The following is an 11531-nucleotide window of genomic DNA, read 5'->3' as shown; positions in this document are numbered from 1 at the left end:
CAAGGTTTCTGCACAACTAGTGGTTGGACCCCTTCCACTGTTCATGGGCATCAGTGTTGGGGTGAAGGAGTTGGTCACCCATGTGAAGAAGTGGCTTTGAAATTTCTCATCTGTCGTCTGAACATGTAAACCTCTGAGGTGTGAGAGAGTGGTAGAAGAGGCCCATAGTGATTCTTTTTTTATATAATTTTTTTATTTTTTATTTTTTTGAGAAAGAGAGAGAGAATGGGCACGCCAGGACTTCCAGGCACTACAAAGAAACTCCAGACGCATTTCCCACCATGTGCATCTGGCTTACGTGGGTCCTAGGGAATTGAACTTGGTTCCTTTGGCTCTGCAGGTAAACGCCTTAACCGCTAAGCCATCCCTCCAGCCCCCATAGTGATTCTTAATTCTGCCCTTGGTTTCCTCTGATCCTGGGAAAGGTGAGAGGACAGTGTTTCAAGAAGCAATTGACTTCCTTAACAAGCTCTGTTTGTTCCCTAGCTCTGTGAATGGAAACAAGAGACCTTGGGCTGGAGAGATGGCTTAGCGGTTAAGCGCTTGCCTGTGAAGCCTAAGGACCCCGGTTCGAGGCTCAGTTCCCCAGGTCCCACGTTAGCCAATTACACAAGGGGGCGCACGTGTCTGGAGTTCGTTTGCAGTGGCTGGAAGCCCTGGTGCACCCATTCTCTCTCTCTCTCTGCCTCTTTCTCTCTCTGTCACTGTCAAATAAATAAATAAAAATGAACAAAATTTAAAAAAAAAAGAGACCTTATTGTCTTTGGAGGAAAGTTAAGCTGAATAAATAGGTGTACTCACCTCACCAGAGAAGCCTATTCCTGAAAAGCTGCATTTAAATCAGATCCAAATTCAGGGTCCTATGGAGAGTCCCTTTACAATGTGAATGACCATCTCGAGCAGGAGAGGTGGCTTAGAGATTAAGGCACTTGCCTGTGAAGCCTAAGGACCCAGGTTTAATTCCCCAGAACACATGCTTCTGGAGTTCATTTGCAGTGGCTAGAGGCCCTGGCGCACCCATTCATCCTCTCTCTCATAAATAAATTAAAATAAAATATTTTTTAAAAGAAATCTCATGGTGTCTGCTAAGGCCATTTTTTATCCTGTCAGTTCATAGTTAAATGGGACTGAACTAGTGCCTACAATGAATTGAATTTTTTTTTTTTCTAAAGTCTAAACCTGCAGGTTACCCTCCTGGTCTGCAGCATAACATAGCAAATTCTCCTGTTTCTGGTGCCTTTGAGCCTGGGCTGTGGGGCCAATCTTGAATATACACACATTGGCTTTCTAGGTTGTCCACTGAGCAGCATATCCAACAGATGTTACTGGCTTACTGTGTGCCAAACATTGAGCTTGCACCCCCACTCCCCCGGGAAGTATCACAAGGTATGAAACGGGTTCCCCTCTTCGGGCTGCTTAAGCTCTACCACTGCCAAAAAAGTGAATAGTGATTTTGATCAAACATGGTCATGTCTATGTGACCATAGTATCATTCATAATAATGTAGATCTGTCAATGGTTTTAAAGCCAGTTGACTTAAAGCCACAAATAAAGGGGGCTCCTCCTCAAGTTTTATGAGGATTTTCAGTTCAGGTGGTAAATAAAGTTCAAGAGTTTAGCTTACATGCTCAGCCTCTGAGTTCTGAGTTTGATTAGTACAATTAGTTGAGCCTTGGAACAAGTTTATTTCCACGTGCTTTTGTTACGTACATACTTGAAATGTTCACTTAAAACTAGATGCTCCAATTTTCTCTCCATAAAACGAATAGTTAAGAGCTGTGAACCACATTTCTTCATTTAAGTGTTACAATGCTCCTGAAACTATAATTTCCAAGCTCCTGCCTTCCAATAGAAGGAAAAGAAAAGTTCTATTTTTATGACAGTGAAGCACTACCTACGGCTATAATAAGTCACCTGAAAATTCTATTTTTTAGCTTAAATATTTTATATTTTATTTTTGCTTGTATTTGAGAGAGAAAGAGGCAGATACATACATACATATGTATGTATGTATGTATGTACGTATATTATATGTGTGTGTGTGTGTGTGTGTGTGTGTGTGTGTGTGTGGAGAGAGAGAGAGAGAATGGGAACACCAGGGCCTTCTGCCGCTGCAAACAAACTCCAGAAAGCATGTACCACCTGGCTTATGTGGGTCCTGGGAAATTGAACCTGAGTTCTTTAGCTTTGCAGGCAAGTGCCTTAACCACTCAGTCCTCACTCCAATCCCTGAAAATTCTATTTTTTAAAATATTCTATTTTTATTTATTTATTTGAGAGAGGGGGAAAAGGCAGAGAGAGAGGGAGAGTGGGTGCACCAGGGCTTCCAGCCACTGCACACAAACTCCACATGCATGTACCACCTTGTACATCTGGCTTGCATGGGTAATGGGGAATTGAATGGAAACCTTAACTGCTAAGCCATACCCCAAATTCTATTTTTAAAATGAGTATTGATTAGCCAGTGATCTTGGTGTTACTGGGGATTTATATGGGGCAATTTAGGTTTGGACAGTGGTCTAGCTGAGCTTTGAATTCCAGGCTGTGACATTGGGCATAGAGCATCAGCTTCCTTGTCTGTTAAGAGTGGGAGGGAAATGCAGCTCCCTGTGGGCATTGCAGAAAATAAGTGACAGTCCCCAGTTAAGTATATGTGCATCCATTTCTTTTCTTTACAATAATTTTAGGATAAGTTTGTATCCCTTTTTATGTCTGAACTTAAACCTCAAGGTATGTTACAGAATCTGACAGAGGGTCTGTCAGAAGCTAAGTTATATTTCAGGAAGCACTGGTGTTCACAGTTAGCCAGAACTTGCAGTTGTAATAGATCCATCTAAACCTAACCATGTGCTGCTTATTGAGTATTTACTGTGAAGAAGAATGCATCTAAATGTATTATATATGTCAGGAAGCATTGGCATTTATAATAAGCTGGATTAAATCCATGTAAACAAAAACAAAAAAATTTAGAGTGAGTACATCTTAGGGAAGGAATATCTATCTACTGTCAAGATTATAAGTAAAAGGTTTGGATAGTAGGTAACTAACTAATTATGGAGCTTAAAGATAGTGCATATGGGGATTGTTTATAAAAGCTAATCATTAAAGGAGTTGATACCTGAAAGAGAGTATGGACTTAACCTATCTATAGGGAAGACAGGGAAGAATTAGAAAAGCATTCATCTTGCACTGCATAAAGAGATGGCAGAGGGCTGGAGAGATGGCTTAGTGGTTAAACGCTTGCCCATGAAACCTAAGGACCCTGGTTCAAGGTTCGATTCCCCAGGACCCAGATGTACAAGTGGGTGCACATGTCTGGAGTTTGTTTGCAGTGGCTGTAAGCCCTGATGTGCCCCATTCTCTCTCTCTCTCTCTCTCTCTCTCTCACTCACTCTCTCTCTCTCTCTCCCTCCCTCCCTCCCTCCCTCCTCTTTCTGTCTGTCATTCTCCAACAAATAAAAAAATAAACAAGAGATGGCAGAGAAGAAAATATGGCCAATATGTCAGCATTTGGGTTTTTTTTTTTTCAAGATAGGGTCTTCCTCTAGCCCAGACTGACCTAGAACTCACTATCTCATCTCAGGGTGGCCTCAAAGTCATCGTGATCCTCCTTCCTCTGCCTCCCGAGTGCTGGCTAGCCAGGTGTGCTGTGCACACCTTTAACCCCACCACTTGGGCGGCAGAGGTAGGAGGATCACTGTGAGTTAGAGATCAGCCTGAGACTATATAGTGAATTCTAGGCCAGCCTGGGCTAGATTGGGACCCTACCTCAACCCCCCCCCAAAATGAAATGTATCTGCTGGAGATTAGCAAGGCATGTGTGGAGGGGCTAAAACTTCAGCTTTGAATTCCAACAGCTAACACCCTTTAGTCAGCATTAATCAGAGGTAGCAAGACAAATGTCTGAGGGCTTAAAAAATTTGTAACCCTATGAAATGTCTTAGTTTCTACTTTCTTTTTTAATTTTTTTTTTTATTTGCATGTTTTTGTAGTTAACTTCTCATTGCAGCAAAGTTGTTTATTTGGCTTACAGCCTAGAGGGGAACTTTCGTGATGGCAGGAAAATGCATGGCATGTCCAGAGGTTGGACATCACCTCCTTGCCACAGCAGGTGGAAAATAGCAGCAGAAAAGTGAGCCTAAACTAATCTCTGGCAAGGGCAAACTGGCTATAGCATACCTAAGCCCTGCTCAAAAAAGCATTCAGAACACATAAGTTTATGGGGGACATCTGATTCAATCCATCACCCATGTCATTATATAGGTGGCTGGTGAATTGAACTTGGGCCCAGAGAATCATTAATCCCTCAGCCATCTCCCCAGGCCCTGGTTTCAGCTAATTGTCATCTTTTGCTTTTATTTGACATTGTCTGCCTTAATGGTCTAGCAAATATTCCTATACCAAATTGAAATCCCTATCAACTCTAAATTGAAATACTCCCTGAAAATATGTGACCTGTTTTTGGAGGGATTTTTGTTTGTTTACATACTTGGTTTAGTTGGGACAGCATCTTAACTACAGCCAAGAATGACCTTGAACTCACAACACTCCTTCCTCAGCCTTCTAATTCTAGGATTACATGCCTGGGCCACTTATTCCTGGCTTAGTTCTTCTTTCTTTAGATGCATTTTGAAATCAATCCTCCTCTTTTCCCTAGATTTCATGTTTTTCTCTCTGTGTATCTCCTTAGCCTTAACCTCAGCTTGATTTTTGGATATTGGAAACAGAGATAATTGCTTCTCAAACCAAAATAATGTCTTACTTCTTCCACCATAAACTGCTCTTGAAGAAAGCATTATGTTATCTAGTTAATTTAGGATTTCTACTATACTGACATCCTTTATTTATCTATTATTTAAGGTTCACACAAAGGAGTAGTTGCATGAACTCTGTTTTAGATTCACAATAAATTAGCTTTGTTAAAACCAGGAGACTCCAGGCTGGAGAGATGGTTTAGCAGGTAAGCGCTTGCCTGTCAAGCCTAAGGACGTTGGATCAAAGCTTGATTCCCCAGGACCCATGTTAGCCAGATGCACAAGGGGCGCAAGCGTCTGGAGTTCCTTTGCAGTGGCTAGAGGCCCTGGTGCGCCCATTCTCTATCTATCTGCCTCTTTCTCTCTCTGTCTGTCGCTCTCAAATGAATAAATAAATAATAATAATAATAAAAACAGGTGACTCCTATTGCACCCAACCCAGACACATCTATAGGCAGCCCACACGGAGCAAGGAGGACCAGGCCACTGGGCACAGGTCCCCAGTGAGCAAGCATACCTTCCTCTCATCCCCATGCCCAAACCAGACACAACATTATGCAATGAAGACATACCTAAGAGGAAAGTTTATAGCTCTAAATGCATACCCTACAAAAACAGAGAGAGAGATCTCAAATAAATAACTTAATGAATCAAACCAAAAAGTACCAGATGACAAGAAATAATCAAGATCAGTGCAGAAATCAATGATTCAATTAACACTGGATATTGAAGTTAAGAAAACAATTTGAAAATTGATGAGGGCTGGAGAGATGGCTTAGCATTTAAGGTGCTTACCTGTGAAGCCTAAGGACCCAGCTCTGATTCCCTAGAACTCACATAGGCCAGATGCTAAAGGCACCATTTCTTAATTTCTCTCTCTCTCTCCCTCTTTCTCTCAAAAAAATAAATAATAAAATATTTTTAAAATTAAAATTAAAATTGATGAAATAAAGAGAGCTAATTCCTTAAAAATGATAAACAAGATTGATAAATCCCAAGCCAAATTAACCAAAAGAGAGAGAAGACCTTAGTCAACAAGATTAAAGATGAAAAAGGAAACATTACAACAGATTCCAATGAAATTGAGAAAATCATAATGACACATTTCAAAAAACTATATTCCACCAAACTGGAAATTTTGAAGGAAATGGATGAATTTCTTGACACATTTCATATATAAAAGTTAAACCCTGAGGAGATAAATAATCTAAATAGAGCTATAATATCTTACAAGATTGAAACAGTAATTTAAAATCTCCCAAAACTGGATATGGTGGCATATTCCTGTAATCCCAGCACATGGGAGGTTGAGGTAGGAGGATTGCTGTGAGTTTGAGGGCAACTTGAGTCTAATTCCAGGTCAGCCTGGACTACAGTGAGACTACCTAGAAAATACAAACAAAAAATTCACAAAATATGGGCTAGAAAGATGGCTCAGCTGTTACAGACACTTGCTTGTAAAGCCTGATGGCCTGAGTTTGATTCTCCAGTACTCATATAAAGCCAGATGCACAGAGTGGTACATGCGGCTAGAGTTCATTTGCAGTGGCAGGAGGTCCTGGCCCACCCATACTCACTCTGTCAGCCTTTCTCTGTTTCTTTATCTTAAATAAATAATTTTTATTAATTATATATATAGTGTGTATTCAGCCATGATGGTGCCATTGTTAACCTTCTCCCTGTCATCTCCCTGCGGGGATTTTGGGTCTTGCATTGTGGTGGTAGCCATCAGTTATAGGGGAGAGGCCATGTCTCTGTGCATAATGACCCAATTTATGGCTCTAACAATCTTTCCGCCCCCTCTTCCATGAATTTCCCTGAGCCATGTTGGGTTCATTTTAGGTCCATTTCAGTGATGAAGTCTTGGGAGTCTCTGTGTCTCTGGATATCTCATTTGGTAGGAGTTGAGTGTTCTCTGTGTCTGTCTCCTTCACCCTTGTGCTGGTACCAGGTTCACTGAGAAAGCAGTACTCTTGCTCATTTCCCAAATACTCTATCACTTCAGCTGGTGCCCTGGTGAAGTGCAATGGGCTGATTCTCTCCTCAGGTTCTACGTCCATCTGAAAAAGAGAAGCAAAATCTCCAACAGAGAGTGAAGTCAGTGTAAGATACATGGCTACCCATTATTATTTTAGAGAGAATTTAATATGTGTAGGCCCTTTTATAGCCCACTATTGGTGGGAGCTTGACATTGGAGAGTGGGCTTATTTTTGGATGTGGTTCTGACTTGTTTCCCCATTCCAGGTATGGGTTCCATTCCATTGTGTAGATCTATTAGCCAAATCAAGAGCTGTTGGTAATCCACCATGACTTTGTGCCACTATTGCACTTGTGTGAGCATCACATCAGGGTTATTGCTGCTGAGTAGTTTAGACCACGAGTTGCTTAGACAAATACTGGTCATTTTCCCACAGTAGCACCTTCTGGCACTAGACAAGCTGTCTGGAGATAGACTGTCTTCCAGTTTCCAGCCAGATCACTCCATGTCCCATCCCAACAGCATATGGTGTCTTTGGTATTAGGGTCTTACCGCTAACCTTTGGTGGGTCAGCAAGTACTCTAACAGAATGCTGTCTTCTTTTGGGAAACCTTGTAGGTCTCTCTGATCAACAGTTCGTTGTGGGTGTTACCCACACGCTGGTACTGGGAGTTACAGGTCAGTGCCAAGGGAAAAGAAAGAAGAGAAATATAGGTAATATAAAAAAAATAGAGAGAGAGAGAGAAGAGAAAGAAGGGGGGAGAGAGAGAAACACAAGAAGATTGGGGATAATCTTTATCGTACCCCTCTCACCCCACCATCTCTATTGTACAGTCTGTGAGATGTTTATTAGGCATGCCTCAGGCAGATTGAGGCTAGGAGCCACAGATGAGTGAGACCATATGATGATTTTTTTTTTTTTTTTTAAGTGATTGGGCGAATTTGCTGAGGATGATGTGTTACAAGTTTGGCCATTTTTCTTCAAATTTCATTGTGTCATTTTTTCTTACTGCTGTGTAGAATTCCAATTGTGTAGATATACAACATTTTAGTTATCCATTATTCCAGTGATGGACATCTGGGTTGATTCCAGCTCTTAGCTATTACGAATTGAGCCGCTATAAACATGGTTTAGCAAGTCTCTCTGGACTGAGGCTTTAAGGTTTTAGGGTACATGCCCAGAGAGGGAATAGTTGGGTCCGTTGGAACTCTATAGTCAGGTTTTTTTTAATTTTTTTTTTTTTTTTTTTTTTTTGCTTTTTCGAGGTGGGGTCTCACTCTAGCTCAGGCTGACCTGGAATTCACTATGTCGTCCGCAGGGTGGCCTTGAACTCACGGCGATCCTCCTACCTCTGCCTCCCGAGTGCTGCGATTAAAGGCGTGCGCCACCACGCCCGGCTATAGTCAGGTTTTTTAGGAGTCTGCATATTGCTTTCCAAAATGGTTGTTCCTTCTTACATTCCCACCAACAGTGAATGAAGGTTACTATTTCTCCACAACCTCACCAGCATTTGTTGTCATTAGGTTTTTTAGTGTTTGCTCTCCTTACTGAGGTAAGGTGGAATCTCACAGGTGTTTTAATTTGAATTTCCCTGATGATTAGGGATGTTGAACATTTGCTTAAGTGTGTGTTTGCCATTTGTATTTCTTCCTCTGAGAACTCCAGATGCATTTCTCTGCCCCATTTTGTGAGTGGGTTGTTTGACTTTTTTTTTAATATTTTATTTTTATTTCAGAGAGAGATATACAGATATAGGCAGGTAGACAGAGAGAATGGGCGCGCCAGGGCTTCCAGCCACTGCAAACGAACTCCAGATGCTTGCGCCCCCTTGTGCATCTGGCTAACGTGGGACCTGGGGAATCAGGCCTCGAACCAGGGTCCTTAGGCTTCACAGGCAAGTGCTTAACCACTAAGCCATCTCTCCAGCCCTTGTTTGACTTTTTATTGTTTAGGTTTTTGAGTTCTTTGTAGATTCTAGAAATTGGGCCTCTGTCTGATGTGTATCCAACAAAAATTTTCTCCAATTCTGTGGGTAATCTATTGGCTCTGGTTATTGTATGTGTGTTTGTCTGTGGGGGGGGAAAAAAAAGCTTTTCAGCTTCCTGAGATCCCAATAGCTCAGTGATTGTTTAATTTCCTGAGCTACTGGGGTTTTGTTCAGGAAATATTTTCCCACTTCTATATCATGGAAAGCTCCTCCTACTTTTTTCTTCCAGTAGTAGCCGAATTTCTGTTCTTATGTTGAGGTCTTTGATCCATTTGGACATGATTTTTGTGCATGGTGAAATGTGTGGATCAAGTTTCATTTTCCTGCACATGGTTATCCAGTTTGTCCAGCACCATCTGTTGATGATGCTGTCTTTTCTCCAGTGTACATTGTTAGAGCCTTTGTCAAATATCAAATAGCTGTAGTTACTTGACCCAAAGTCCAGGTCCTAAATTCTGCTCCCTTGGTCTATAATTCTGTTTTTGTTTATGCCAGTACCATGTTGTTTTTATTATTGTGGCTTTGTAATATAGCTTTAGATCAGTTATGGTGATGCCTTAGAGGTGTTTCTTTTGCTGAGGATGTGCTTGGATATCCAAGGCCTTCTGCCATTCCATATGAATTTTGAGATAATTTTTTTCTATCCCTGTGAAGAAACATGTTGGGATTTTTATTGGTATTGCATTAAATATATATTGCTTTTGGTAAAATTGCCATTTTCACAATGTTACTTCTGCCTATCCAGTAGCATGGGAGGTCTTTCCATTTTCTCAAGTCCTCCTCAATTTCTTTATTGAGTGTTTTTATGTTTTCATTATGAAGGTCTTTCACATCCGTGGTTAATATCATTCCAAGGTATTTTACTTTTATTGTTGCTATTGAAAATGGGACAATGTTGCTTATTTTTTTCTCTGTGTATTTTGTAAATTTTTAAAAATCTTCCAAAATAGGGCTGGAGAGATGGCTTAGCAGTTAAGGCATTTACATGCAAAGGCAAAGGACCCAAGTTCAATGCCCCAGGACCCACGTAAGCCAGATGCACAAGGGGGTGCACACCTCTGGAGTTCGTTTGCAGTGGCTGGAGGCCCTGGTGTGCCCATTCTCTCTCTCTCTTTCTCGCACACACACATAAATAAATAAGATATATTTTTCAAAAATCTCCCAAAATAAATAAAAATATTTTAAGCTTTTCATTATTAAATGGGGCTGAAGAGATGGCTCAGCAGTTAAATGTGTTTGCTTGTAAAGACTGATAGCCCAGGTTCAATTCCCTTGTACCCACTTAAAGCCAGATGCACAAATTGGCATATGCATCTGGAGTTCCTTTACAACACCAGGCGGACCTGGCAGACCCATACTATCGCTCTCCCTGTTTCTGCTTTATTCTCTCTGTCTCGAGTAAATAAATAGATAAAAAATATATGGCTGGCAAGATGGCTCAGTGGTTCAGGTGCTTGCCTGCAAAGCCTAGTGGACCAGGTTCAATTTCCCAGTACTCACATAATGCCAGGTGCACAAAGTGGTCCATGCATCTGGAATTCTTTTGTGGTGGCTAGAGTCCCTGGTGTGCCCCTTTCTTTTTTTTCTTTCTTTCCTTCTTCCTTCCTTCCTTTCTTTCTTTCTTTCTTTCTTTCTTTCTTTCTTTCTTTCTTTCTTTCTCTCTCCCTTTCTCTCTCTCTCTCTCTCTCTCAGTTCTCTCTGTCTTTATCTGTCCTCACTCTCTGCTTGAAAATAAATAAATAAATAATTTTTAAAAACAGTATACAAGCTGGAAAGATGGCTTAGTAGTTAAAGTGCTTGCCTTTGAAGCCAAAGACCCACGTTTGATTCACCAAGACCCACATAAGCCAGAAGCACAAGATGATACATGAATCTGGAGTTTGATTGCAGCAACTGAAGGTCTTGGTATGTCCTTTCTCCCTCCCCCCATCTATATATATATACATATATATATATATATATATATATATATATATATATATGTATATGTATATGTATATGTATATGTATATGTATATGTATGTATGTCTCTCTCTCAAATACATAAAATCAAATTAAAATTTAAAAAATCATAGTACTGGGATATAAAGAAGACACAATAAGCAAGGTGTGGTGGCGCCTTTAGTCCTAGCACTTGGAAGGCAGAGGAAGGATGTCTGGGACTACAGTTCCAGGTCAGCCTGGATGAGAGTGAGAGTGAGAGTGAGACCCTGCCTCACAAAAAAAACCAATGGGTGTGATGGCACATGCCTTTAATCCCAAAACTTGGGAGGCAGAGGTAGGTGGATCACCGAGAGTTTGAGGCTACCCTGAGACTACATAGTGAGTTCCAAGTCAACCTGGACTAGAGTGAGACCCTGTCTCAAGAAACCAAAAAAAAAAAGCCAGGCGTGGTGGTGGTGCATACCTTTAATCCCAGCACTTCAAAGGCAGAGGTAGGGGAATCACCATGAGTTTAAGACCTCCCTGAGACTGACTACAGAGTGAATTTCAGGTCGATGTAGGGTAGCGTGAGACCCTACCTTGAAAAAACAAACAGCAGAAAGGCACAACAAACAGTGGAAGAGAATAGATGGTCTATGGACATGTTCTAGTAACCTATAGCCACCTGTTATTTTACAATGAAGCCAGAAAAACAAACTGGATAAAAGACAGCATTTTCAACAAATAGTGCTGGGGAAACTGAATAACCACATGTAGAATGATGAAACTAGACCCTTTTCTTGCACACTACACATATATCAACTACAAAAGGATCAAGGAAAGCCGGGCGTGGTGGCAAATGCCTTTAATCCTAGCACTTGGGAGGCA

At 41.1% G+C, this 11531-nt stretch overlaps 1 protein-coding gene across 1 annotated transcript in view; it reads right to left on the bottom strand.

Moving 5' to 3' along the window:
• Tasl (TLR adaptor interacting with endolysosomal SLC15A4) overlaps positions 1 to 11531 on the bottom strand; it is a 149094-nt gene that overhangs the window by 43660 nt on the left and 93903 nt on the right. The gene's annotated exons all lie outside the window — the stretch shown is intronic.

This window comes from Jaculus jaculus, chromosome X, assembly GCF_020740685.1.
Source record: "Jaculus jaculus isolate mJacJac1 chromosome X, mJacJac1.mat.Y.cur, whole genome shotgun sequence".
NCBI lineage: Eukaryota > Metazoa > Chordata > Mammalia > Rodentia > Dipodidae > Jaculus > Jaculus jaculus.
This window is presented reverse-complemented; position numbering and strand designations above follow the sequence as displayed.